Source organism: Eptatretus burgeri, chromosome 8, assembly GCF_056783735.1.
Source record: "Eptatretus burgeri isolate ZD-2024b chromosome 8, Ebu_testis_v1, whole genome shotgun sequence".
NCBI classification, from domain to species: domain Eukaryota; kingdom Metazoa; phylum Chordata; class Myxini; order Myxiniformes; family Myxinidae; genus Eptatretus; species Eptatretus burgeri.
Window position 1 is genome coordinate 7,858,629 of NC_140968.1, and position 27,140 is coordinate 7,885,768.

The window sequence follows — 27,140 nt, forward strand, 5'->3', positions numbered from 1 at the left end:
ATATACAAGTCAATTATAAAATGTTTCTGAGAGTTTTGTTGTTAAAAGGAAGAATGAGGTTTAATCATCGTTGAAGGAAGTTTAGTGATGATTTGATTATAAACAAAAGGAGTGAAAAACACCTCATTCAATTAACAATCAATCACCTCAACAAACATTCAATAAAAACTCCTTTAACTTTCCTTCATCGACGTCGTCAAGAATCATAAAATTATTATATACTAAAATTCACGTTTTTCGTGTTCAATCAGAATTCCCAAAATACCTCTTCCCATCAGTCCCGACCACGAGGATCTCGGTTCGAGGTTCTGTACGAGGTTTACAGGAACAACAACCCGGAAGTTCTTCATCGTCCTGTAATTCTTCTTCTTCTTCTTCTTCCTCATGTTAACTTTTCTCCTTGTTATCACTGATCTCCACCATTGTATTTGACGGTTTTGTTATTTTATAAAATACTCAAAGAATGAGGAATCGAATGTTAAACCGACATCGGAACGTCACAAGGTTTTCACTATACACCTCCTAACCTCTGACCCCGAGTCTTCTTCCTCATCGCTCTCTCTCACGTCCGGTCGATACACAACACCACGTGTTCAGGTGGAGCCCCCGTTGTCCGTCACCTTACATCACGTGGGTTGATTCAGTCTGTCATCCTCTTGAGATCGTCAAAACAAGGAGAACTAACAGCTTCCTGGAAACAAGGGGTCGTACATCACCGGCACAGCCGAACTTCCAGCGATGATGCAACCAGCAGCAATCGGCTGTAATACAAAACCATAAAAATAAATTATTCTCCCGCATTGAAACACAAATTTACAATCAGAACATCAATGTCTGCAGCACATGGTTAGTTCACTCGAGTGACCTGGTCCAAAGTACAATCCACATGATTAGTTCACTCGAGTGACCTGGTCCAAATAATCTACATGATGTTACTGGACTCCACAAACTGACATGTTCCTTTTGAGATATAACTTCAACAACAAGGGAAAACAAACATTTCCTTTAACATGAACCTGTAAAAACATGGTTTTGGTTTCACACTAAATTCCTGTTTCACTCCCACATGCCGGAGTGAGTGATCCAAAGATTCTTACTCAAGCAAAATATATATATATATATATATATATATATATATATATATATATATATATATATATATATATATATATATGTATATATATATATTTATTTTAATTGATTGAAATTTCCTGAGATGAGATTTCGGCCAACGACATCAGTCCACGTCAGTGTACATTTCCATTAATGTCAAGGTCATCAGTATTAAATTAATAAACATTGGGTACATGGGATTTGAACTTCAATTCACTGCATCATGAGCCAGAGGTTCAGATGAAAACACCAACAGGCCAAGCAAATACTGTGTTGGGCCAAGGGTTTTATAAACAAAGGTGTAAATTGATGAAGTGATGAATCCAGAAAACCTGCAGGACCAGAAACATTTGCAAGGAATTAATTAATGTGATTAATCACATATTATAATTTATAATGTCGTGTGACTTTCCACCTGGTTATACTGTTGCGGTGTCGGGTTTCGGTGGTGATAACAGCCGCGAATCGGTGCAGTCGGGCCGTCCCCACCGACACCCGGAATTGAAGGTCGTAACCCTTGGATAACTCCAAAGGTCACGGGTCCCTTAGAGGACCGTGGACGCCAATATGTTGACGGCGTGGGGGAGGGTTAATTGTCCAATTCCAATTTGCCGAAGTCCCCACGTCGTCTAACTACCGGGGAAACCACACCCTCGGCCGACTCTGTCCGAACTGAGTCGCATTTACCGACTCGTGTCCGGCGTAACCGAGCGAAAATTTCCAGAGCCGCGCTGGTCCAAATGACAACTTATGGCACAAACAGCCTCAATAATTCTCGAGCCCGAACCATGCTGGGTCAATGATAGAAACGACAGGCAACGAACTGGAACATTTAACAGATATTTATTTACAAGGGGGGGGGGGGGGAAACAGAGCAGAGTAATCACGAAGAAAAATGCAATGTACAATGAGCAATCAACACTTATACAATTTCTACCTCATAGACTTGCGCCACACACAGAGACAGACAGACAGACAGACAGACAGGCACGCACGCGCGCGCGCGCGCACACACACACACACACACACACACACACACACACACACACACACACACACACACACACACACACACACACACACACACACACACACACACACACACCACAAGAAAATGGAGCCGGCCGGCCGTAATTCGGACCTCCAGCCCGGGAGGATAGGCGAACTGTAGGGTCAGAGTTCTGCTGGTACCTGGCCGCGTTCGCACGGCTTGCTGACCTGTCCTTGTAAGGCTCGGGATTCTTGTGGAAGGGCTTGGGAAGATCGGACGCTCCAACCACCACGGTGGGATTCAAACCCACATGGACAACCTCGCACCAAGCGCCAAGGAACCAAGACGAAGCGGCAGAAGCCAGTCAACACCAAGTCGGAAGATGGCCAGCAGACCAGACGAGACGACCCAGACAGATCACACCGACAATTATTCAACCGCTCCTGCGAGGTGGGAGGGATCATTCCTGAGGTAACTCTGCCTCCCATTGGACGGGGGGCGTGTCGGTGGCCCCCCCCCCCCCCGAAGAGGCTCAATCATTGTTTCTGGCCTTCTGGCTTCCCATTGGCTGGAGCGCCTTGGCTTTGCTCTCTCTTTGTTCAATGGCTGGAGGAAACACTCCTGACCTTCTTCAGAGCAGAGCCTCGATCTGAGGTGATGGAGGCTCCGCCCAAGCTTTCAGCCAAAAACATGGAGAGAATGAAGTCGGTGTGCGAAGGTTTGGTTGGGTAGCGGAACGAAGCGGGATGTTGTTGTTGGGGAATATAAAACAAAACTAACGACAAAATAACTCGCACCGCACACATGTAATTCCCGTCAGACACAGGGGATGGATTCTAACTATACACATATACTTAATTAAATAACTGAACTGTGGGGACTCTGGCTGTTGTGTGCACAAGATTTCCAAATCCGTAACAATACTTGTACAAAGCAGTTAAAAATAAGAACAGCACCCAGTGGAGGGTATGCCTTTGATAGGAGGAACAGTTTGCATTTTGTGTCCCACTGTGAGGCCAGATCTGGATTCAGACCTGAACCAAAATCGAATCGGCTTGTTCTTGTCACTTAACCAACTCATCCATGATGTTTTGTTCCATCCAATCCATCGATAACTTTTTGAGATATCGTGCCATATATCGTTTTTCGTGTCTGTCTCTGTCTCTGTCTCTGTCTCTGTCTCTCTCAACGGTGAAGAATAACTTCAAAAATTATACGATCTGTTTCTGTATCTTTAACAAAATGTCATCATTTTGTCGGGGTCACACACCCAACCGAAACCTTTGTGTTGGCTCAGTAGTTCGGGTGACAGCTTGGGATCCAATGGTCCTGAGTTCAAGCCTCGGTGCCCACTGAATTACTTCACCAGGGGGTTGACTCAGCCTGCCATCCTTCCGAGGTCGGCAAAATGAATACCAACTTGCTGGGATGATCGAGTCATTTGAGTATCCTTCGTGGGAGTGGTGACTCGTCCAGGATTGTGCCCAATAGCCAAGGAAACTGCTTCGGCAGCACCGATGCTCTGTACAGAGTATGGTCCCAATGGAGGGATGGATGGACACAAACCAACCTGTTCACCAAATTTCATCCAAATCCATCCACAACTTTTTGAGATATTCTGTTTACAGACAGAGAGGAGTGAAAAACATAACCTGTGTCCACCTTCAGTGGTGGAGGTAATGAGTAGATTGTGAATGAAGTTAAAGGAATTAAATTAATGTCTCAGTTTGAAAAGTGACGATTGAAGCTCCACTTGGTGAGTCTGGTGCCTTATTGGTCTTGGTATTATTGGTTATTATTCATAGTCTCGGGGGTTAAGAGGAGGGGAGGGATCCCAATTCCCTCGACGTAAACGTGTGTGACAGCGCCATTCCCAGTGGGAGATAGTGTTACAAATCCTGAAATATTCCAATTCTCGGGAAATTATCCAATCTGCAAGGAAGTCTTTGTTGATGATAACAAGGAATTACTTGTGATGGGCTAATTATAATGTAAGTTCGTATTCATACTCCCACTCCTGCTTCATTAATGGCGACAATTATTTGCACCTTCATGTGGGACTGACCGGGGAAAGTTTTTGGCCAAGGTCTTTCACAAAGCAGTTGCAAGGTCTGAGTTCCGATTGAAGGTGGCAAGAATTTGTAATCAGTTCGGGCTGCCAATAGTAACTTTCATGTTCTGTTTTAACAACACTGCGGGAATTTTAATGTCCAACAATGATTGCTGGAAGAAGGGATGCCAGGCTTAATGTCCATCAGAAGGATGGTGCATATTGCGATGCAATGCCCTCATGACAAAGCATCCCTTCAACAGATTAGAGTCAGGTCGGGAATCAACTCAGACAAGACAATTATTAGTTTCCCACACACACAATCGTGGTTAAGGAACTGGTTCACTTCTGTCTGTCCATCTACAAATGTAAGTTTATGATCGAGGAACAACTTATCTTCATTTCATTTTAATGTTATATTTTGAAGACAAATCAGAAAACGAACCTGAAGTTTATTACTTTGGCTCTGAATTTGTCCTGATCACACATGAACAGAGAGGAGTGAGATAATTATTTTACTCACTCCACCTGGCAATCAAACAAGATTGAAAATCATTCCAAACAGGAAACTTACTGTTTTTAAGGACGTTATAAAGGACACAAACAACAGGCAGCAATAACTAATTAAACGTGTTCGATAGGGTGGTGAACGGTGGTATCAATGGTGGTAAACTTCCACTTTTTTATCAACAACCTTTAAAATCTTTATTTTATTTCAATTTAATTATACACATTTACACTGTTAAATACAAATTGCCTTTTTTGCACTTTCAAACCCCTTCTGTTTAGGAGTAATTGGACAAAATATTCCGGCATTTTACGTCGTCATGACAATTAAATTTGAGGCAGACCCCACCCAGCTCTTGTTGTGATATAATTGTTGTTGTTACTGTGAATAATTCAGTTCTTCTCTTTCTGAGTCTGAAACCATTTATTAACAGCACACATCAAATAAAAATAACAACCACCATGCGCATGGTGAAAAAGGATAACAAGACAAGAAATAACAAACATCATCCTCTTTCTGCTCAAAATGCACAGAACAATTGTTTTTATATTATTCTGGAGTGAAAACATCTGGCAAGGGACAATGGGGGTGAGGGCTGGCAAGCATGATAAAGGGAACGATAGACATGGCCACTTTGGGAGGGAAGGGGTGATGGACACGCTCAGATCATGACCACAGCCCGGGAAAGCGAGACCGGCCGTGAGATGGAGAGGGAAACAACAAAGTTGAGACAAAATATGAAGAGGCCGAGTGAATGGAGACACAAGCCCACGACTTTGATCATACCTTCCGTTCACCAGTGAGCAACCAGATTCTCAAAATACGACATTCCATTTTATGCTGTCATATAATCGTCCTTGGACAACAAGGCGTCTGTTGGGATCGCCTTTCGGGAGTTATTTAATAACCACCAGACAATAGGTACCAGCAGCAAAGCGTCCTTCTCTTGAGCAGCAGAGCAGTTTCATCTTAACATTGGAAATACTAATTTGGATACACAGTATGTTTTAATACATTTCATTGAGATAAAGCACATGAGATTTCGTAAGATATCATTTTATCTTGCTTGTATATTATTTACATCACGATGGAGATCAAAAGACGAAGCCTGGTGTTGGCGCAGTGGTTAGGGCAGCGGCTTGGGATCCAAAAGGTCCTGAGTTCAAGCCCCGTTGGGCCACTGAATTAATACACCAGGGGGTTGACTCAGCCTGTCATCCTTCCGAGGTCGGCGAAATGAGTACCAGTGTACTGGCCGATGTATACCCCGGTTAAAATAGGTGTACCTTATCCCTGTGTCGTAAGAGGCGACCAGGGTTGCGTCAGGAAGGGCATCCGGCGTAAAACATGTGCCAAATCACTATGCGGATCATACGGATGATCCGCTGTGGCGACCCCGAACGGGAGCAGCCGAAAGAAGAAGAAGAAGAAGATCAAAAGGCTGCAAAAAGAGATTTTACTGACAGTCAATTTGACTCAAGTACAAAAATAACACCTTATTCTACACTGATAAAAACAAAGGATAACGAAATTGAGAATACATTAATATAATTAATTTAATTTCTTCCACATTATCCTCACCAGAAGAGAGGGTATTACATTTTGTTTATCTCATGGTTTGTATTTGTTTGTTTGGCTGTGCAGACTTTCATGTTTTTCTCTGCAACCGCTTGTCAGATCGAGACGAAATTTTCATCATTGGGGCAACGACACGTGTTGAATGCTCTCATGATAATTATGACGTCATTGGTTACGTGGTGTGTCAGCCATATTGAAAAAACGGAAAAACTTTGGACCTCTGTCTCTGAAACCACACCGCAGAAAAAAAACTTGAAACGAGGCACGTTGCAAGTACTCCTCATGGGAAATGAGCGTGATTTTTATCACATCATAGGTGTCCTCGTTATGATGTCAGAATTGCATATGCCGAACACCACATCCGATCAGTGTGAAAAATTTTAAGGGATGTGGTACACAGAATAAACAAGGACAAATGTGTCCAAGAGCCGCGTCCGAAAGGCAATAACAACTTCCGATATTTCGTCACGTGCCTCGTTGGAGCCAATAGCGAGACCCTTCATGGAGACTCCTGTTCATGACAAGAAAATCGTGTATTTACGAAATTACAACACATTAAATGGAATAATCTTTAAATCGTAACGTGAACTTTTCGAAACTTTAAAGCAAATGTCAGAATATATTTAAAAGTTGATGATAGACGCTCTCAAAAGGCACCATCGATGTGAGGATGTGTACAGGTGTTTTGCATTAAAGGAGATCCGGATCCTGTATATAAAAGAGCCGAGTCCTAAGAGTTTTGTAAGAAGAAGAAGAAGAAGAAGAAGAAGAAGAAGAAGAAGAAGAAGCAGAAGAAGAAGAAGAAGAAGAAGAAGAAGAAGCAGAAGAAGAAGAAGAAGAAGAAGCAGAAGAAGAAGCAGCAGAAGAAGAAGCAGCAGCAGAAGAAGAAGAAGAAGAAGCAGAAGAAGAAGAAGAAGAAGAAGAATCAGAAGAAGAAGAAGCAGAATCAGAAGAAGCAGAATAAGAATAAGAATAAGAATAAGAATAAGAATAAGCAGAAGCAGAAGCAGAAGAAGAAGAAGCAGAAGAAGAAGAAGAACAACAACAACAACAACAACAAGAACAACAACAACGAGCTCTCTTCGAGCCACCGTTCGCGACGAGAGACGCCATATCTATATCCACAGACCACCAGACTACTACCATATCCACAGACCATATCTCTTGAGATAAAATGGTCCACAGAATAAAAAATCATCTCGCCATTGATCACATGATTTAGCAGCCAAACAAAAGTTTCACACATATGATGTTGTTATGGATTTCAGAATCCGGTCTGATGAATGCATCCACAAATCCAGGTCCTCAGACAGTTATTTCCTTAAATGCATGTTCAGGTTAGCCCCCCCCCCCCCATGGCTAATGGGATCTTAAATGTGATGCAGTGAGAAGGTTAGAGAATAGATACCTTCTCTAATGGGAAGCTTTTTTCTTTATGACAGACACGCTTACACACATTTCTTTCACGAGCTCTGAAGCACACCTTTATATTATTGAAGATTCGGCGGCGCTTAACAGCACCACCGTCACAGGGGTTATAAAGCCGGCTAGTTCGGCACAGGTCTCGGGTCACGCGCCTCAGATCACGATACCAAAATACTTCTGTACCTTGCCAGTTGGGGATATACACCCCGGCTACAGACTGGGTTTGATCAGAGACTGAGCGAAGTCTGCCGCAGTCCGTAGCCAGTTTCGTTTAAAATACAAATCGAGCGATTGTTCTTTAGCACAACACGAATAAATTCAAGGTGGCAAATTTCGTATGAATCAGCCAGATTTATTGGGGAAAACATCGGGGAACACGACACAAGCAAATCATTCACAAACGTAATAATTAATCTTTTACCCACTCTTATCTCAGGAGCTACGGATAGGGGTTTCGAAGGGGACCCCAGCAAAATTAACCTTAGGCCTGTACAACATACATACAAGACATGGAGTATTTGGTGGTGCCTCATGGACGAGAGGAAAGGTGTCGAAGGCAGGAATGCGGCTCGTGACAAGCCGATGTCAACGTATTCGAGCGCCCAGCTCGAGCATGCAGAGTGGCAAGATGGCGGAGACGTACTCCTATCGGCACCGCTAATGCACATAGCCTCGGTGCGCCCAGCCCTATAAGGTCGACGGCACAAGAGCAAAAGATCTATGGTGTGTTCCAGTTGGTTCTTCACAATGTCCAGAATGCAAATCCAGGCATTGCCTGTACATCAGACGAGGCCAAATCTGGGTGATGGACTCTGGAGGTGGATCAATGGGATGAAAAGACGTGTCGTGCTGTGCAGGGAGCAAGGACAGTCAGAGGCCCCGTGGCTGGACACAGGATGAACCTGGGGACGACCTGCACATGGGTCCATGGCCAAGGAGGAACAGCTCGTCGAGTCACTCCTCATGAAGCAGATCCTCTTGCCTTCTGGGGCGGGCCTTTCGGACCGCCTCCGGGGACACGTGATTGGTCCATCATTCGAGTTTGCAGCAGCTCTCCGCCAATGGGTTGTTGGCACGTCTGGTTGACTGGCTCTATCAGGATGCCAGGTGGGGGCTGGCCGGGGGGGGGAGGAGGAAAAAGAAGGCGCCTCTCGGAACACCACCACTCTACGACATTGGACAGCCTGCTACACCTTCCGACACACATCAAACGTCCAATTACCGAACAACCTGGCTAAACATGCATTTAAGGGGTATCTGGGCTAATCCTATATTTAATAACCCACAAAGGGCCCATTTCAGCAAGTTACCCCCACCTTTCTCCCGAGCCTCAATTTGGGGCAGCCCAAGGTCATGGCCCCGTCTAACGTATAGCACATATCTCCCATTTACTCAAAGGCCTTAGTTATTTTATAACTTGGTTTACGGATCCGCTGACGTTTTATTTGCTGAAATGAAATATAAATATGAAACACATTTTAACCTTTTATATTTATACATTTTCTTCCGAAGGTGCAAAAGTTTCAAAACCCGAAATGTAAATGTCGGCATTTATTCTCAAAATATAATTTCGAGCGCACGCGCCAAAATGCCGAGTCACCTTCAACCAAACTGCGCAGTCGTCTTCGGTCATGGCGTCTGAGCAGTGGCCAGCGTGGTTCAGATTGACTGTAGTTTCTGGGGCGAAAGTGATTGTTAAGAAGTATGTCACGGTATAAATTCGAGTGTGATTGTATTGGTGATTTAATCACACAATATCTTGATGACGAATATTCTGGCCGAACGATTGCATCAATTCAGTGCAGCAGCAGGGATGACTCGCAGACAACTCTCGATCGTGCTGATTTTGTTTCCATCGAAAGTTGTACACCGCTGTTCGTATTGAAAGATTTCGGTACCAAGTACGTCAAAGTTTCCCTGCGATATGCTTATATTCAGCCTTCAACGGACCAGAAATCAGCCTTTGATGTGCTCATGTGGATGGGGAGACGGTACGATCAGATGCCCACTGAAAAGTAAGAGCTGGTTAATGCTCTGATTGACCGTTTTGAGCGTGTTGACTCCTCGTAGACACCTTTTTAAAATCATATCCAGCACGATACATGGAAGGGGTCACGTCTCAGTTGGGGTTGTGGTCCACCCCCTCCTTTTCTCCAGGGTTCACGGAAGTCAGGTAAAAACCAATCGAGGAAGCGCCTTCCCCTCTTCTCCAGGGTTTGAGGAAATCAGGTAAACCCCTAATCGGGGGAGCGGCCTCCCCCTCTTTTCTCTAACTCCCTGAAGACAGATAAACCCCACTCAGCTCGCCGAACCCTTCGTGTCCTCAGAGAGGTTTGAAGACCATGTGACACATGCGGTGTCGCTGCTGGCCACTTCCTTTTTTTTTTTTGCATACCTTGGTCGAGGCTCGTGTGAGAGCTAACACACAACTCACAGCAAGGAGGCATGAGACAAGAGGGGTGGGAGTGGAAGGGACAAAACAGTGGGGAACAGACACATTAGGTGAACTGTGGAAGGGAGAGGGATGGGGATGGGACGGGGAACATGGCGAAGAGAAGATGGACATTACAGGGACTTTCAGGAAGGAAAGCAGGGGAATTGAAGGAAGTGGGCTTGGGTGGATTATCGGGGGTAGAAAAGATCGAGGATTTGGATGGGGGAAGATAAGAGGTGGTGGTGAACAGCTGTTTTGAAAGCCTGGAGGGAAAATGGGAAAGAATTGAGTGAGGAAGTTTATTCCAAAGGCGGGAAAAAAGAGGAATGAAAGAGTGAAGATGAGCAGTGATTCGTGATTTTGGTAGTTTTACCAGAAGGGGGTTGTTGGCGGACCTTGAGCGCCCTGTGGAAATGTGGTGGGGACAAATCGCAGAGAGAGCAGGGGGGGCATGGCTGGAGAGGAGTCGGTAGAAGACAGAAAGACCACCGAACAACCTGCGGTGATTGAGTGAGAGGCCCAAAGACTCAGCTTCTTTGCGGGAGATGCCGATGATCTTAAATGCCCTGGTTTCGACAGCGTGAAGCCGAGAAAGGTGGGAGGCAGGAGCACCAGCCCAGAGGGGAGAGCAGTACTCCATCAGGCTACGGACAAAAGCTTTGTAAGTGGTCAGGAGCTCAAGAGGGCCGAGGAAGGACTTTGCACGACGGAGGATTCCCAGTCGGCGACTGGCTTTTGAGGCGAGGTTGGAAATGTGACTTTCCCAGGAAAGGTCATGGCAGATTGTGAGACCCAGAAGCTTGAAAGAAAAGACTTCTTCCAGAGGATTGTTGGGAAAGTGGATGGGGGGGTTTTCTAAACGGTCCTTTCGAAGAGACATAGTGAGAGTGTGAGATTTGTCTGGATTGAAAGACATGTTCCACGTGTTGGACCAGTTTGTGATTTTATCCAGATCTGCAGTGAGCGAAGAAGCTGCTGCTTGCCGGTCTGAGGGATGACAGATGGTACGGCAGAGGGTGGAGTCGTCGGCAAAGAGAAATAGAGGATTTTCCAGAGAGTCCGAGAGATCATTGATGAAAACCAGAAAAAGAACAGGGCCCAGAACGCTACCTTGAGGAACTCCCGCCTGCACAGGAAGAGGGGATGAAAGAACTCCATTAGGGCCACACGTTGACTGCGACAGGAGAGGAAGTCTGCGAGCCATGAGTGGAGATGGCCTTGAATACCATGGGAAGAGAGTTTGGTGAGTAGGGCAGGGTGCCAGACTGTGTCAAAAGCACGTGATATGTCCAGGGATACGGCTCGGATTTCCTGTCTGGCATTGAGGACCTCCATCCATTGATGGGAGAGCAGAAGCAGCATATCCAGGGTAGAGTGACCTTGTCTGAAACCAAATTGATGATTGGAAATCAAGCCATTGGAGAAGAGGAAGGATTTCATGTCTGAAGCGATGATGGATTCCATAACCTTGCTGATGATTGGGAGAAGGCTGATTGGTCTGTAGTTACAGGGATCTGTTTTTGCACCTTTTTTATACAGGGCAGTGATGTTAGCAGATTTCCAAGCAGATGGCAGATGACCTTGGGCAAATGAGAGGGTGAATAGAACAGAGAGAGGGTGAGCAAGAGCAGAAGAGCAGGCTTTGAGGACACGTGGGCTGATGCCGTCTGGACCGGTTGCAGAATCTGACTCGAGGTTTGAAAGCAAGCTCTCCACTTTGTCAGAAGAAAAAGATACAGAGTCCAGGGACAGTTGGGTGCGACTGGGTAAAGTGGGGAGAGATAGTGATCGGTTTAGGACACAAGATTTAGCTGCAAACACCGAGTTTAGACATTCAGCTTTATCACGTGTGGTATCAGCAGTGCGGCCATTTGAGGTAAGGGAGGGGATGGAGGGGGAACATACACCAGAAACAGATTTGATTAAACGGCACCAGGATTTTGAGGAGGGAGAGAGGTTTGAGAGTTCAGACTTGAGATTTGAACAATGTTGTTTTCTGGCTCTCCTGAGGGTAGATACACATTTGTTCCGAGCTTTGTGGAAAGAACTGAGATTGCCCTCAGTTGGGTTTGCTTTCCATGAGGCAAAGGCAAGTTGTTTCAGGACAACTGCATCGCCACAAGCTTCAGTAAACCAAGGGCGGGAGGAAGGGTAGGACAACTGAACACGAGAGGGGATAAATCTGTGCATGAGGGAGAGCAAGTTTCTTTGAAAAAATTCCCAGGATGAGTTGATGTTTGAGAAAGTAGTGATAGGAGACCAGTCTGTAAGTTTGATGGCTGCTCGGAGACCCTGCCAGTCGGCTTGAGTGAAATGCCAGACTCGACGGCGGTGAGGTGGTTCTCCGATAACAGCCAGAGTTGTTCTAAAATGGGTACGGGGAGTATGTGACACATGCCAGTGCCACTTGCTTCTCATTTGCGCTCTACCCCGAAGTTCCTGTGAGGCTGAGAGAGAAATTAAAGTCCAATTTCTAAAGCCTGCTCATGGATGCAACACCTCTAACTCTGTAAGAACCCATGTGGGGCTGTCCACTATGGTTTCCGTCCCCTGTGTCAAGTTCCGTCCTGGTGGCACTTCCATTTCCCCTTGCACCTCTAACCTATTTCCTACGTCACCACTCATTCCATGCTCAGGACTCCCACAGAAAACAGGCTCCACACATTCCAAGGTGATGTGTTCACACTCTACTCATTCAACCTTGCCTGCGCACTGACTCACTGCCTCACATTCCAGGGCTACATTCCCGACCACCACGTTAGTACATACACGTTTCGGCCTTGGCAGCACACACCGGTGCTGTCGTCTGGACTGTGGGCTCACAACATTCATTCACAGGCATTCCACACACACACATTCACGGGTCACGCATACGTGCACCCCATCGGACAGAGTCTCTTCATTAACATAAAATCGAATTCCTACCTCAAGCTCATCATCCGCACCATGTATGCATGTGCCCACGTACCTGCTTCGTTTCAGAGTCACCTCGGTCCGGTTGCTTCTCTCGAGCAGGTTGCTCATCATCGATTCGCCACACTCCTCTGGGGCTGTCAGGTCCACATGCTGAACCTGCTCAAAATGTGTTCCATTCGTCAACAACCCCGTATGCTCCCTCAATGTCTCCATCACCAGGATTTGCTCCAATTGGGGTGTCATCCGACGAGTGATGTAAATCAAGTCCCGGAAGGAATGGATGATGTAATTATGATGAGTCAGGTCAGGCAAGAAAATAGAATTTCAGAAGTGGAAAAGTTCAATATATTCTATACCAATGCCAGAAATTTTAATCATAAGATGGAAGAGCTTGAAGCCAAAGTGTATTGCGAGGAGTACGACAGAGTTACAGTGAGTGACTGGGAGGATCCGTTTTTCGGGCTCCAGGTGTAAGGAAGGAAGAGGAGGAAGGAGAACATGAAGAATTCAAAAGCGCATGTGGTGAGGGAAGAGTTTTGATTATGGGGGATTTTAACTTGCCAGGGATAGATTGGGTCCAGGAACAGGGAAAGGGAAGAGTCGATGAGGATTTCTTTGTTTTGGTCCAGGATTGCTTTTTCACCCAGTTTGTGGATAAGCCCACGAGGGGGGAGTGCAGTATTCGACCTCCTTTGAAGTAACGATCCCAACATGGTGGAGGAGGTGGAGGTTGGGGAACATTTCGGAGCAAGTGACCAAAACATTGTGTGTGCAAAGATTCTGTTCAGGGTTCGAGTTCAGGATTGTGATGTCAGGCTATTAGATTTCAGGAAGGCATACTTTTAGGATGAGGAGAGAATGGGGTGATGTGGATTGGGAGACTCAAACAACAGGACAATCAGCATTCGGCAAATGGGAAACCATAAAAGATCAAATGTGTTGAGTGCAGAGTAAGTACATTCGAATGAGGTGTAAAACGAGAAGCCGAAAGAGACCAGGGACGAGACGAGCTCAATCTCATGACTTGAAGATCTCAAGCCAGCCACCTTACCCATCAAGCCAACACCAGGCCTTGTGTGAAGGTAATCCAATATCTTTCTCAACACTTTATGCTTCACAGTGAGCTCGTCCTCATTCGACTCAGACCCATCACTATCATCACTCTCTTCATCTTCACTCTGATTGAGAGAAGATCCTCCAAAGAAGAGGTAAAATCAACACACAAAAGATGTTGCAAAAGAAAAATATCAATGCACAGAATACCAGTGTTCAGATGTGTGTGAATTGTGGAAATTGGACGTCAGTTTCAGAAATTCTTCTTCTTTTTCTTCGTCTTGGCGAGCCAGTTGCTCGGATACCATGTCTCCGAGTAAGAGGTCAAGGGCTCAGAACATGTAAGATTGGGCCAAGTCTTTCAGGAAGCGGTTGAGAAAGCCTGATGTGATTGGAGTTGGTAAAGGCAGGTTGTAATTTGTTCAGAGTGCTGGAAATAACTTGCCAACTCCTCATGAAAGACATCGAAAGATGTTTTGTTTCTCCAAACTAATGCTATCAGAGGGGACACCCAGCGCAAGGTCCATCTGAGGGACTGCTCACTTGTGACCAAACGTCCCACTGATGAAGCACCAATGTTATTTCATGAAACGGCTGGAATCACCAGGAAGGACATTGCTGTCCGCAGTTAGAAGAGAGGGAAAGATGGCCTTTCGGAGATCAACCCTTTCATGGTTCCCACTCAATCTGAAAAATGAAATTCCCTGACATTCCCTAACTTTCCCTGACTGTGTTGTTAAAGATTCCAGACCTTTTCAAACGTAAAAATTTATAGAGTTATTTTAGTCGGCTCCTCCTCCCCTACACCGACCCCTATCCATCACTATTTTGATTTATACATGGCGAACATGCAATCATTTTCAATTCTTTTCTTCTTTTTAAAATGCCAATACTCGCAGAAAATTGTGTCCGCTTCAAAATATTGTTGTGGTTGAGGAAATTCGCAAACTACCATTCAGGTCCCGTGGGTGAGATATCTCTGTCAGTACATGTGTAGTTAGCCCCAAACCCATTGTTTAGAGGGAATAAATGTGATTCATTCGGGCTGCGACCCTTTAAGATAGCCGTTTTTCTGTTCTATCTTTATTTTGAACCAACCACGTCTCAACCGCCATCACACAACAACCACCAACCACAACGCCTCTTCACAACAACAACAACGTCAACAGCCACGACCTTTACCTTCACAACTCGCTCTCGCAACCATCGCATCACCGCCATTCCAAGCGTCACCGTGGCCATGGACCGCCACTTTAGACCCTCCACCACCTTCGCCTCTCCTTCTGCGGCCATTCCCGCACCGCTTGTGGGCACCGAGCGTCAGGCTGTCCTGGCCTCGTGCGGGACGCGCGCTGAGCTGCGGGTGCAAAAAGCGGCCTTTCCGAGGAAAAGTCGGATCAGGAATGATACACGCCCACTTCTGTTCCGTCGTATCAGCAAGCGCGGGGCGATTTGGCCCCGCCTCCAGGCGCGTCGGAGGAGAATCGATATATGCAAATTCGAGGATCAGAGGAGGTTCACGCCCACTTTTCCTCCATCCAATGGGCAAGCGTGGCTCCGCCCCAGAGCTCATCCTGATCCAGAAATTTGCATATGGCTTCTCCTAACGTACTATAAAGCGCCGAGCGCGGGGCGAATTCAGTCAGTTTTTTGGGCTCGGGCGAGTTGGAGAGGTGTGGCGGCGGCGGAGTGTGGCAGCAGCAGTCAAGACGGGTCTGGAGGAGAGTCGGTCTGTCGGGGTTCGGAGTCTGTCGGGGAGCTGCAAAGAAGGGAAGCCGGGAGCGCGGTCGAGGTTGCAGTGGAGTCGCTCGTCGCGGGACCCAAGCAAGCCAGCTATCCTCTTTCCCCAGAGCATCTACAATTCCCCCCTTCCCCCCCCCCCCGCGCTGAGATAGTGCGGAAAGGGGGCCCTGTTCCCACCCCATTCCAATCAGTGCCAACGAAACCTGCGGAGGAGCGCGGAGTCGGGGCACCGCCGCGACATTTGCGGCTCATCACAAGACGGGTAGGCTCCGCCCGGTCTCGCGCCCACAGACCACGTCTGTCCCCTTGTCGGTGAGGGTGGCCCTTTTTCTTTTGCTTTTGAGTATATGTGTTGTCGGTGCCGTCTGTAAAGTAAAACTGTGTAAGTGTTGCCATGTGCTCGCGTAGTCGGTAGTAGATCTGCATTGTTGTGTTTCTTTTGCAATTGCTTTTGGTGCATAATTGTTGCAATTGTATATGTGTGCTTTTCGTTTGCCGTGGAATAAATGTGCCTCATGTTGAACTGTTTTTCCCGTTTCGCTTCGTCTTTTCTTTAATTGAATCTCCATCTTAGTTCACGTAAAGGGTTGGTAGTGGGCTAAATACGCCCGATAATTAATCGGAACCGTCGAGGTTGACGATAACACCTCTCGGTTATCCCGATAATACGGAACGGGTCGCTTAAAGTGGCCCGTGTCCAGAGTCGACCTGCGGCGAGGTGCGATCGCCCGGTCTACCCTCCGTGTGGGTACTTAGGTCGGTCAAATTTGGCGAACAACCCTATCCCACGCGGGGGGCCGATTGGCACGATCGCGGTGAGGCCGAAAGGCCCACCCGTGACTAGTTCCCGGCGTTAGTCCGAGAGGGTCACGACAGAATTGTACGTCCGGTGGGCGACGTGCCGCGATTCGAGTTACGTGGCCGCTCGCACACCGGTGGGCGCGAATTCGCAACATATATATTTGAATATTAAAATATGAAGGCGTGCTTAAGACAACTTCTGAAGACCATTTTTGTTGGGAAATTAAACCGATTCTTCATTTGGGTGTTAACTTAGGTCTTTTTGAAAATGGTCCAGAAAGTACACTTTCCCAGCTCGAACTGGCATTTTAATTTTTTTTTATTCATATAAAACTTACAAAAGACAAATCATACTAATGTCAAACGTGCCAGGTGCCATGACGAGATCAGAATTATATCAGATAAAAATTTAGCAACATTGAGAACATCTAAATCTTGCAAAATAACAACGAAACATTGATATTGTTAATGTGACATTGCAGACAAGCGAGAACACCCGATGATATTGCAGAAATGACTCACAGACGACTATATTGTACATTTTTCTACACGAATCTGGTCCTAAAAAGGACCGTTTGTTGAACTTCTACGGTTAGGTGGGTACTCCTGTACCATTCCCTGCGGATGCAGGTACGCTCACCACCGCAGAAGTGAAATTACTCAAATGTCACATGGGAAGTTGCAGTAACAGTCGAGATGTCATATACTAGAATTGTGAAAATGTCAATAACATCAAGCAGTGTGTGCAGCTTAGAATTATATGGTCGGCAAAAACTTGCAATTAAGGAAACAAATGTGAATTGTTTGAGTAACGTTATTACAAGTTAACATATCCAGTCTGGACAGTTGCTTACATTAAGTGAAATGTCAGTTTTGTAACCTCTTTAGTTTCTGTAGTTCTGCTATTTCCAAATCAACCTTCCGAGATTCAGTTGCTGCTTCTTCCATAAATTTTGCCTTTTTAGTCTGAAGCACTTTTATCTGCTCACATGTTTTCTTTTTAGCTGCAGTCTTTTGATCAAGCTCACTTGTGGCTTTACGTTTACATTCCAGTGCTGCTTGATACCTGGCATGAGAATCCCTGACATACATCAATAGTGGCTTATCAATGTTCACAGAGGTGACTCCACAGCATCATATATAGTACGTTGTGCAATGAGTGAATCCTCATGTAAGTTCTCCACAAGCATATCAGAATTCACCGAAAAGCCACTTTCAACACTTCCATTGCCATGTGATAGTGTTTGCAACAGGCACACAACAGAAAATAACTCAATCAATTCGACATCCTGGCCAATTATGTCATAGTAGAAAGCATCTCGTCTGTCACAGCGAGAAGAAAATGATGAAAACTTTGTGTGCAGGTTACCAGAAGCCGTTTAACAGAGGTCAGAAAACTGACTTTCCATTTGTCAGCAGTAACTGCAGTGATGTTGTCCTTATCATGCATAATTTGTGCCAAGTTCTTCATTCTTTTCTCAGCGAAGACAAGAACGCTGTACACTGTGCTTGCTACCAAGCATGATATTGCATGGGTAACGGCATATTTTAGAGGATTTCTCTCGATAATTTTTGCAACCATTGATGACAAAAATTCAAGACAATCCATCGTGAAACACATTCCCTCTGCATCAGACAACTTCACTTCTGTCAGAGATTTGGTTGCAGCCACTCCAACATCCACTTCCTTATAGTTACATCTGTTGTCTTTTTTGGTAACATCTATCTTTACCAATTGTGATGCAATTTCTGCCTTCTCCAGAATAGACTTTTTGACAACCCATTTCATGAGTGCATGCAACAACTGTCCAATTTCGTCATAAAGATATGGTGCAAGTGGTGCCTGTGTCTGGTATTTCTTCAGAAAGGACTCACACTGGGCAACCACTGATGCAAAGTACGATATTTTTGCTGCAGCCAGCTTGTCTTGAGAAAGTGTTTTTACAGTCGCACTTGTAATTGTAGCACATGATATCTTAGATTTAACAGCACTGTCTGCAAACTTCTTGACATTAGGTGGCAGTTCAAGTGCTCTCTCAACAACTCCAACATTTTCAATCCATCTCACAGTACAGAATTTATTTGGAAAAGTTTTGTTGCCAGTAACCTCTGTATATACTGCACACCGAGCCGGACTATCTTTCAACAGGCAATACATAGCCCGAAGATAACCCTTTTCATTCCACCCACTTGCTTTATGGCCCGTCTGAAATGCACCATGAATGACGTGCAAGCCACATGATCCCATTTCAATTAGTCTTATTTGATCTTCTTCAAGATCTGCGATGAGATCAATAAACTTCTAATTTACGGCTGGTCCATACATAAATACTTGCATGAACTTGCCAAATGGCACCTCCTTTAGTGCTTCTTTAAAACTGCCAAGTACACAGTCAGCAGAAGCACGACCCATTAAGGCTGAATCAAAATATTGTGAACACACCATATATTTAAGAAATATACCATATCTACCATATCTTCTTGAAGAAAATATTTCTAACAGTGTACTTTTGTTGTGACGCCAGCATCATACCTGAACTAGGAGCTGACAATGCACATAAATTGTTCTGAAGTTCGAGACTATGATTATTGAACTGTACTTTACACATATTACAAGTCATTTATGTTACACACTGAACACCTGAGCTTAACGAAAGGGTGCAACTGCTATCTATAAACAGCTTGAGCCCCTCAAATCACACAAAGACATGGTAAAATCTTTGTTTCCGTCATTGAATGGGGCACACCCCACATGGCTGAAATCCAAAGATAAAGTCGACACTGGCAACTGTACAGCTCTGACTTTCATGAAAAGAGCAATAAAGAAAACGTTAATAATCATGAACAAAATAATTGACTGGGTGTGAAGGGCACTAATTAAAATCATAACGCACTAATCACACATTTCCCTGACCAACAAAAAAAAGCCCTGACCAACCTCAATTCCCTGACTTACCAGGTCAGTGGGAACGCTGCCTTTGTCCGACCAAAAATGCCACAAACAGTAAGACACGAACCTTCACGAGCAAGACGAGCTCTTCATTCGACACTGTGTGGTCAGGATGATCATAAAAGGAGACTGGACAGTTCAGAGGTCAATTCATTCCCTCTGAACAGCCGTTGGACACAGATCAATTTATGAATGGGGAATTCTGTTCAGGAAAAGGAGAAAAGAGGAATAATGGTGGAAAAACCAGAAATGCATTTGAAGCAGTGTTGGACAGCAATAAAGAAGATAAAATTACATTTTTGGATCGATATTGAAGGGGTTTATATTTGAGAATCAAATAAGTCTTCTTCTTCATTTGTGTGCAGCACAAGGCAGCAGGACAACATCATTGCCTGAGGGTGTGGATTTACCGCTGATATAGTGCCCTCTACTGGTTGGGGCAGGAATTTGTAATTTGTTCAGGATGCCAGCGATAGCTCGCCGACTCTTCGTGAAGGACACAGTGGGATGTTTAACATCCACAAACCAATTCCGGCAGATGGAACTCCCATTTAATGTCCATCCGATGGACGGCACACACATTGGTGAATGACCCTGCCTGTGCAACCACACGATGAGAGTTTATAACTGGGTCGGTGTTCAAACTCAGGCAAGACAGCATCGAGGCAGGTGTGCATACCTCCAAGCATTCCTGTCAGCCAAACAAAGCAGAGCAAGAACAATCAAAATGGTTCCAAGAAAGGTTTGACTGATGAGGAAGGATTCGAAGAAAAAAGAAATGATGTTACATTTGAGAGAAGATAAAATATCATGAAAACAAAATATTGTCCGGTGGACTGACGTGATCATTGCCCACTCTCTCCCAAGCTTCTTCACCTCAGTTTCACAGTGTGTCTTTGGTCCAACTTCTTCACTCTGCAGATCTGGATAAAATCACAAGCTGGTCCAACACATGGAACATGTCTTTCAATCTAAACAAATCCCACACCCTCACTGTTTCTCAGAGAGGATCGTCTGGAACCTCCACACCCTCGACTTTGTCAACAATCCTCTGGAAGAAGTCCTTTCATTCAAACTTATGGGTTTCACTATCTGTAATGTTCTTTCCTGGGAAATCCACATTTCCAAACTGGCCTCCAAAGCCAGTCACCAACTGGGCATCTTTCATTGTGCAAAGTCCTTCCTTAAACCACTTGAGCTCCTGATCACATGCAAAGCTTTCAGCTGCAGCATGAGAGATTACTGCTGTCCCCTCTGGGCTGGTGCTCCCACCTCTCTCAACTTCACGCTGTGGAAACCAAGGCATTTAGGATCATTGGTATCTCCCACCGTGAGCCACTCACTTTCTCACCACAAGCAGATCGGTGGTCTTTCTGTCTTCCCCCATCTCCTGTCTGGTACACCCCTCCCCCCTCACTGCTCTATCTGAAATGTGCCCCCATATTTCTGCGTGGTGCTCAAGATCCGTCATCAACCCCCTTCTGTTAAAACTTCCAAAATCACGAATCACTGCTCACCTTCACTCTTTCATTCCTCTTTTTCCCCATCTTTGGAATAAACTATGCCCGAGTTCGCTCGATCAGATGACGGAATAAACTCCCACACTCTCTTCAATCCCACTCTTCCCTCCAGGTCTTCAAAACAGCTGTTCAACACCACCTCTGATCTCCGCCCATCCAAAACCACAATCTTTTCTTCCAGGTTTGAAAACTGCAAACCCACCTCCTTCAAATTGCCTGCTTTCCTTCCTGAAAGTTCCCTGTCCTGTAAGGTCCTGAAAGTCCCTGTGGTGTCCATCTTGTTTACCCCATGAACACCATCCCATCCCTCTCCCTTCCACAGATCTAATGTCTCTGTTCCCCATTGTTTTGTCCTGCCCTGTCCACCCATCTTGTCTCCTGCACCCACCCCCCTTGTTGTGCATTCTGTGTGATAGCTCTCATACGAGCCTCGACAATGAACACAAAAAAAGAGCTCACCACCCCAACCATGAAGCCAACACCCTAAAAAAATGAGCCAAAAATGATCCTTAAAAGTTAAAGTTGCAATAAATACATTCGTCCACCAGCAAAGAGGGTACTTGAAACCAAAATGATGTTTAAGTCCTTCTACACTCCTCGTGATCCTGGATACCTGAAGCCAAGGGTCGCTGATCCTAACATAACCCACCAGATGTTCTTACATTCCAGATCGTACAGCGCTAAATTGACAGCACTGATCAACACCTTCGGACCCAAAGGCACAGGGCATTAAGCATCAACCTTATGGAGCACCTCGCTGATGCACCAACTAAGAATCAGTGGGCACCTTTCAGTAGCTCGTACTACGATTCAAAATCAGTGGAGCGGCTCGACAAGCCCGTCGAATGTTCAAATGCCCGGATAAAAACATTCAAACCTGGCACGGATTTCCCACAATTCAGCTTTCCTGGCACAGATTACCACAACCTAATTTTAATCCAAATGTTGCATCGCGAAGCTTCCAATAAATGACTCAACTCACTTTCCTCTGAGTAGAATCACCCAGTTGGATCAGAGGAAAGGCACACGACTTTATTGAATGCAGGACACAGCGAAAGTGTCAGGAAAGGGAATCTGTAGCGGTCCCCTTACCTGCTCCTTCAGGTGGCCACCTGCGTCCGCATCACCTCAGCCGACGTTACTTTGACCTCCACTGCCCCCCCCCCCACTACACCCCTCACCCCTGGGATGTTCCGAGCCCTGCTCACTGTGTCAATTTCTTTGGGGCAATCACCGGAACCTTCGGTGGAATTGAACATCACTTCATTTCTCGTGAGAGTTGAATCATTAATTTACGTGTACACGGAAACAAATACAGAGATCAACACCAAGATGAGATGCTGTGAACTTCCTTCAATCCGTTCTGTTTTCCAAGCCGATCATCTTTCGAGCAAAATTATTTGCATAAAAAGAGTGAAGGAGGGGGCATGCGTTACACAAAGAACAGTACTTGTTATAAAAGCTTACTGACATCTCAATGGCCTGTTAAGTAAGATTTTTTCAAAGCTGAGAACATTCCAGCCTCAAGGTAAAAGGTGGGGTGTTCTGATAATGCACAGCTGTATGCAGTATTTTGTGATCACAGTATTCTAAACTCTAAAGGAAGAGGGATGGGTAACTGACAAAGAAACATTGTGAGACATGGGGCCCATGGTATTATGCTTGACAAGACAGGAGTGTATATTGGCAAGCAACCTCAACGAACCTGAGCTTGCAGCTGCGAGCTGATCAGCCGAACGTTCCAAAATGCCCAGTTACTGGGCGAGTGGGTTTTAAAACACACTTCCTTGATTCTTCTTGGTGAACAACACCACACAAGATGACAAAACAACTTGAGTTAATCACAATGTTTTGCAATAGATGAGACCTTGACAAGCATTTAAAAGCACACAAGAGGAAATGAGCATCATCAGTCCATTACCGAACATGACAGAAAATTGTTGGTGCAGAATTTTCTACATTTCACAAGATTGAATTAATTATTTTTCTTCCACAATCCCACTTCAAGTGTGAAATATGTTTCTTTTGCTGGATTGCATGTTTGGATTGACCACGCTTATGACGTGATATGTTTCTTCAATATCATTGATTTTTAACCTCCGCCATCTTCGAAGATGGATGGAGGTTACTGTTTTAACCCTTTTCTGTTTGTTTGTTTGTTTGTGAACAGTATTACGGAAAAACTCCTCGACGGATTTCGACAAAACTTGGTGGGGGTGTTAGGTATGGTCCAAGGATCATGCCATTAAATTTTGGACTTGCCCCCCTCCCCCCCCCAATTTTTTATTTTTGGCATTTCCACATGTTTTACGTGATTTCCAACCCCACCCCCCAAATTTCCCCCCCCCAAAAAAGATTTTTTTTTTTCATTTCTGCATGTTTTAAGTAATTTCCAACCCCCCCAAAAAAATTTAGAGAATTTTTTTTTTGCATTTCTACATGTTTTAAGTGATTTCCAACCCCCCCCCAAAAAATTGTGACCCCAATTTTTTTTTGGGGGGATTTCCACGTTTTAAGTGATTTCCAACCCCGCCAAAAAAATTGTTACCCCCCACCCAAAAAAAATTGTTCGAGACAAAATTTTTGCAACTTTTTTTTCAACAAAATTGATTTTTTTTTTTTGCATTTTTACGTTTTAAGTGATTTCCAACCCCCCCCCCCCAAAAAAAAAGTTGGAGAAAAGAACTATAACTCTCAGCACTGTTGACATCATATTTAATGAATAAGATATAAGGTTCACTTGAGTGACCCAGCAGTCTTGGCGGCGGAGGTTTTGCACTCTCCCGAGTGCTCCCCCTCGAGTTTTGCCTATTATAACTGCAATGTTCATATTGATACAAAAAATACTGTACAAATTTCTCACAGCATTATAACATTGCTTGTTCTGAGTCTGGATACACCACCTGATGCATTCAGTTACATTCAATAAAAACAAGCAGTGTCATGACTCACGTGTGTTGTACATCATTTATTGGAGAACAATTTTACGATTCCCGTTCTTGGTTGATTTACTGCAATATTTTTATTGTTCAACTGCAGAATAATTGCAGTCATAAATCTGATTGGAATGTACATTTGTCCATAAACCATCATGTCTTTTATGGTGAATACAGGAATTAATGACTGGAGATCGTTAATCGAAATTGTTCATTGACTCGTGGATTGCATCATTAATATATTTACTCTTCAACTATAGTTAATGGTAACAGCATCTAACAGTGAACACGTGAAAGTATTTCCCTGAAGTTTGTAATCTAAATTATCAAGGAATGCATTTTGACAGAGTTTTCATTTTATATTTGGGGTTTTTCATCAATCTCAACCCGCAATGCTCAATAAACTGTTGATGCAAGACAAGTTGTTCCGATTTCACCTTCCACATTTATTTTTTTGTAACTGCTGAACTTCAAAGCTAAATCTCACTTGACAGCACTTAGATTTGTTGAGCCAAAACCAAAATAGAGGCCTGGAAAAGGATTTTAAAATATTTTCTTCTTCCAAGCTGGCATTCACCATAGTTTGTGAGAGCACGGGATCCTGCATTTTCGATTTCTTCCACACATCAGCAATGTCGTGGAATCCATCATCGCAGTTGACATAAAATCATACCTTTTATCCAAAAGCCTCATCTCAAATCATCAATTTGGATTGAGACCAGGTCACTCCAACTTGGACATGATGCTTTTACTCTTTCAACAATGGTTGGAGGACTTCGATATCAGACATATCAAAGCCGACTTTCTGGGAATATCTTGAGCTTTCGATATGGTCTGGCATCCCACATTCTCTCCAAACTGTTGGCGAACTCCGCTCATGGATGACTGACTTCCTCCACGCTTGCAGCCAACATGGGGCTCTCAATGGAACTCTTTGTTCTCCTCTCCCTGTCAAAGCTGGACTTCCCCCAATACAGTGTTCTCAACCCCATCTTATTACGAATCTTCATCAATGATATCCCCAACTCGCTGGAAAATTCTCATTTTCTCTTTGCTGACGTCTCCACTCTCTGCCATGACATCCTTCATCCTTCTGACAGACAGAAAGCTCTTCCCTCCCTTTTGACCTTGACAAAAAATCACAAACTGGTTCGACATCTTTCCCTCTTCCCCTTTCTCTCCACAATGACCATACCACAAACCCATGTACTTTCTCATCAACCCTCTTGAAGAGGTTCAGTCACTCAAACTCTTGGATCTCACTCGGAGCCATGATCTCTCTTGGGCAAGCCACATTTCATCGTTGGCCTCCAAACTAGACGAGCTCCAATCTACCTGCAAGGTTTTCATCCACAGCTTAATGGAGTCCTGCTCTTCTGTCTGGGGTGACTCCCATTTTGCTCTCCTTGAAGCCGTGGAAACAAAGGCTTTCAAGATCATTGGAATTTCTCACGATGAAGCCGAGTCGATGGGACAATCACTTCACCATCGCCACCAGGTTGGTGCTCTCCATCTTCTTCCGACTCATTTCTGGTCCTGCACCCTCCACCCTCTCCATGCTTCTTCTCTCCAAAGGATATGCAGGATGCACGTAGTCTTCCAGCAACCCCTTCAGAGTGAAACTGCGAAAATCCAGAACCACTGCTTTCCTCCACTCATGTGTTCCTTTTTTCCACACTGTCTTCAATCTGATTCTTCCCTCCAGGTCTTGAAGACACCTGTTCACCACCATCTCAAGTCATCACACATCCAAAAACATGATATTTTCTCCACCCCATAAACAATCCCCCACCAGTTCCAATATTTTTCTCATGCGTCCAACTTGTCCACGTTGGCCCTTACCCCTCATCGTTACCTGCATACCTTATGTCAGTCTCCCCATCTTTTTCGCCTCCACCCTGCTGATGACGTTTCTCCTTTCCACTGCTGTTCCCTTTGTTGTGTTGTTTTGTGATCTTTTTGGTGTCCGAGTTCTTTCTCCATGCACACAAAAAAGTTGAGGATTGAAAGAATGTTCTCCTCATTCTCAGGTGCAAAAGACATAGTGAATGAGTGAAGATCAAAAGACAGTGGGTCAGGATGAGAGGACTTAAAATTGTGTTTTCCAAGTTGAAAACTCATAAGGGAAGATCAGGATTGGACTACCACTCATCCGTTGCCTTTTCTCCTTGGGATAGCTCATCCAATGCTCGAATAAAGGGATTGTGAAGAGCACCAGAAATGTGGAATGCTATCCAGACCAGAGCTTTTGAATTTTGGAATCTTGGTGAGTGTTCCATAATTTTCTGTTTGGCAATTATCACTTGAGAAATATCCTCTTGATGTTGCTTCTCTTTTCCAAGTTTTGGGCCTCTTCCACCTTCTTGTTGTGTTCTTTGCAGTTTTCATCAAACCCTTTCCAAAAGTAGTTCATCATTTTCTGGGGTGGAGGGATTGCAACAGTCTGCTTCTGTTTCCTTAGTTTTTGATTGACACTTCTGAGTAAATTTTCAAACTGCTGGACTTTTCTTCTTTCATTTACTTTGTTTGTTTGTTTGACTTTTTTTGGGCTCTCATTGATTGTTATCTACTTTGGATTTCAAAAGGTGAGGAAGTTCTCCCAGAACTCAAAATCTCCACTTCCTTTTTGTTGAATGATCATGATTCATAAAACAAAGTGTGAAATGTCCTTCTCATACCCTCGTTCCAAGGACTCTTCAAAATCCTCACTCCACCTCGAACAGCCTCCACTTGAAGCTTGTTTGGAATTATATGCCCAGAGTGATATTCAAGTACTCAGTCAGGGTTTTCCTTGTCCTTCCCCTCACTGGAAAACTTTTCATTCCGACTATCACTGGTATAATGTCAGCTTACTTCATTTTTGAGGTCCTCTTGACCTCATTTTTCAGAACCTGGTATTTTGTCATTTCTCTGACTTCTGTGGCATGTCATCCAAAGTCATTGGGAACTGAAACCTCAAAGAAAAATGCTGACTTTTCCTTTTTGTGTTTGAGCACGATGTTCGGATGCAGTGCTTGGTTTGTGATGTCCATCCTTCCCGACATTTTCTTGAAGGCATCAGTGTGGTGTTCTTGATCTTGAGCATTTATGATGACTCGTTCTCCATCCCAATTCATTGCACC

The 27,140-nt window shown here is 44.7% G+C and overlaps 2 protein-coding genes and 1 pseudogene across 3 annotated transcripts in view; all 3 read right to left on the bottom strand.

The window, feature by feature from the left end:
• Positions 1 to 653, bottom strand: part of LOC147021027 (uncharacterized) — a 42,835-nt pseudogene extending 42,182 nt beyond the window's left edge. Inside the window, exon 1 of the transcript XR_015061307.1 lies at positions 266 to 653. The product of XR_015061307.1 is annotated as an uncharacterized LOC147021027 (transcript). The remainder of the gene's footprint in view (positions 1 to 265) is intronic.
• The window catches only part of LOC147021026 (uncharacterized), a 161,529-nt gene that overhangs the window by 104,085 nt on the left and 30,304 nt on the right, over positions 1 to 27,140 (bottom strand). The window lies entirely within an intron of this gene.
• LOC147021029 (uncharacterized) overlaps positions 23,741 to 27,140 on the bottom strand; it is a gene marked incomplete at its 5' end in the record, with an annotated part of 12,354 nt that continues 8,954 nt past the window's right edge. The window contains one exon of the mRNA XM_085893597.1: positions 23,741 to 27,140. This exon is cut by the window's right edge and continues 2,325 nt beyond it.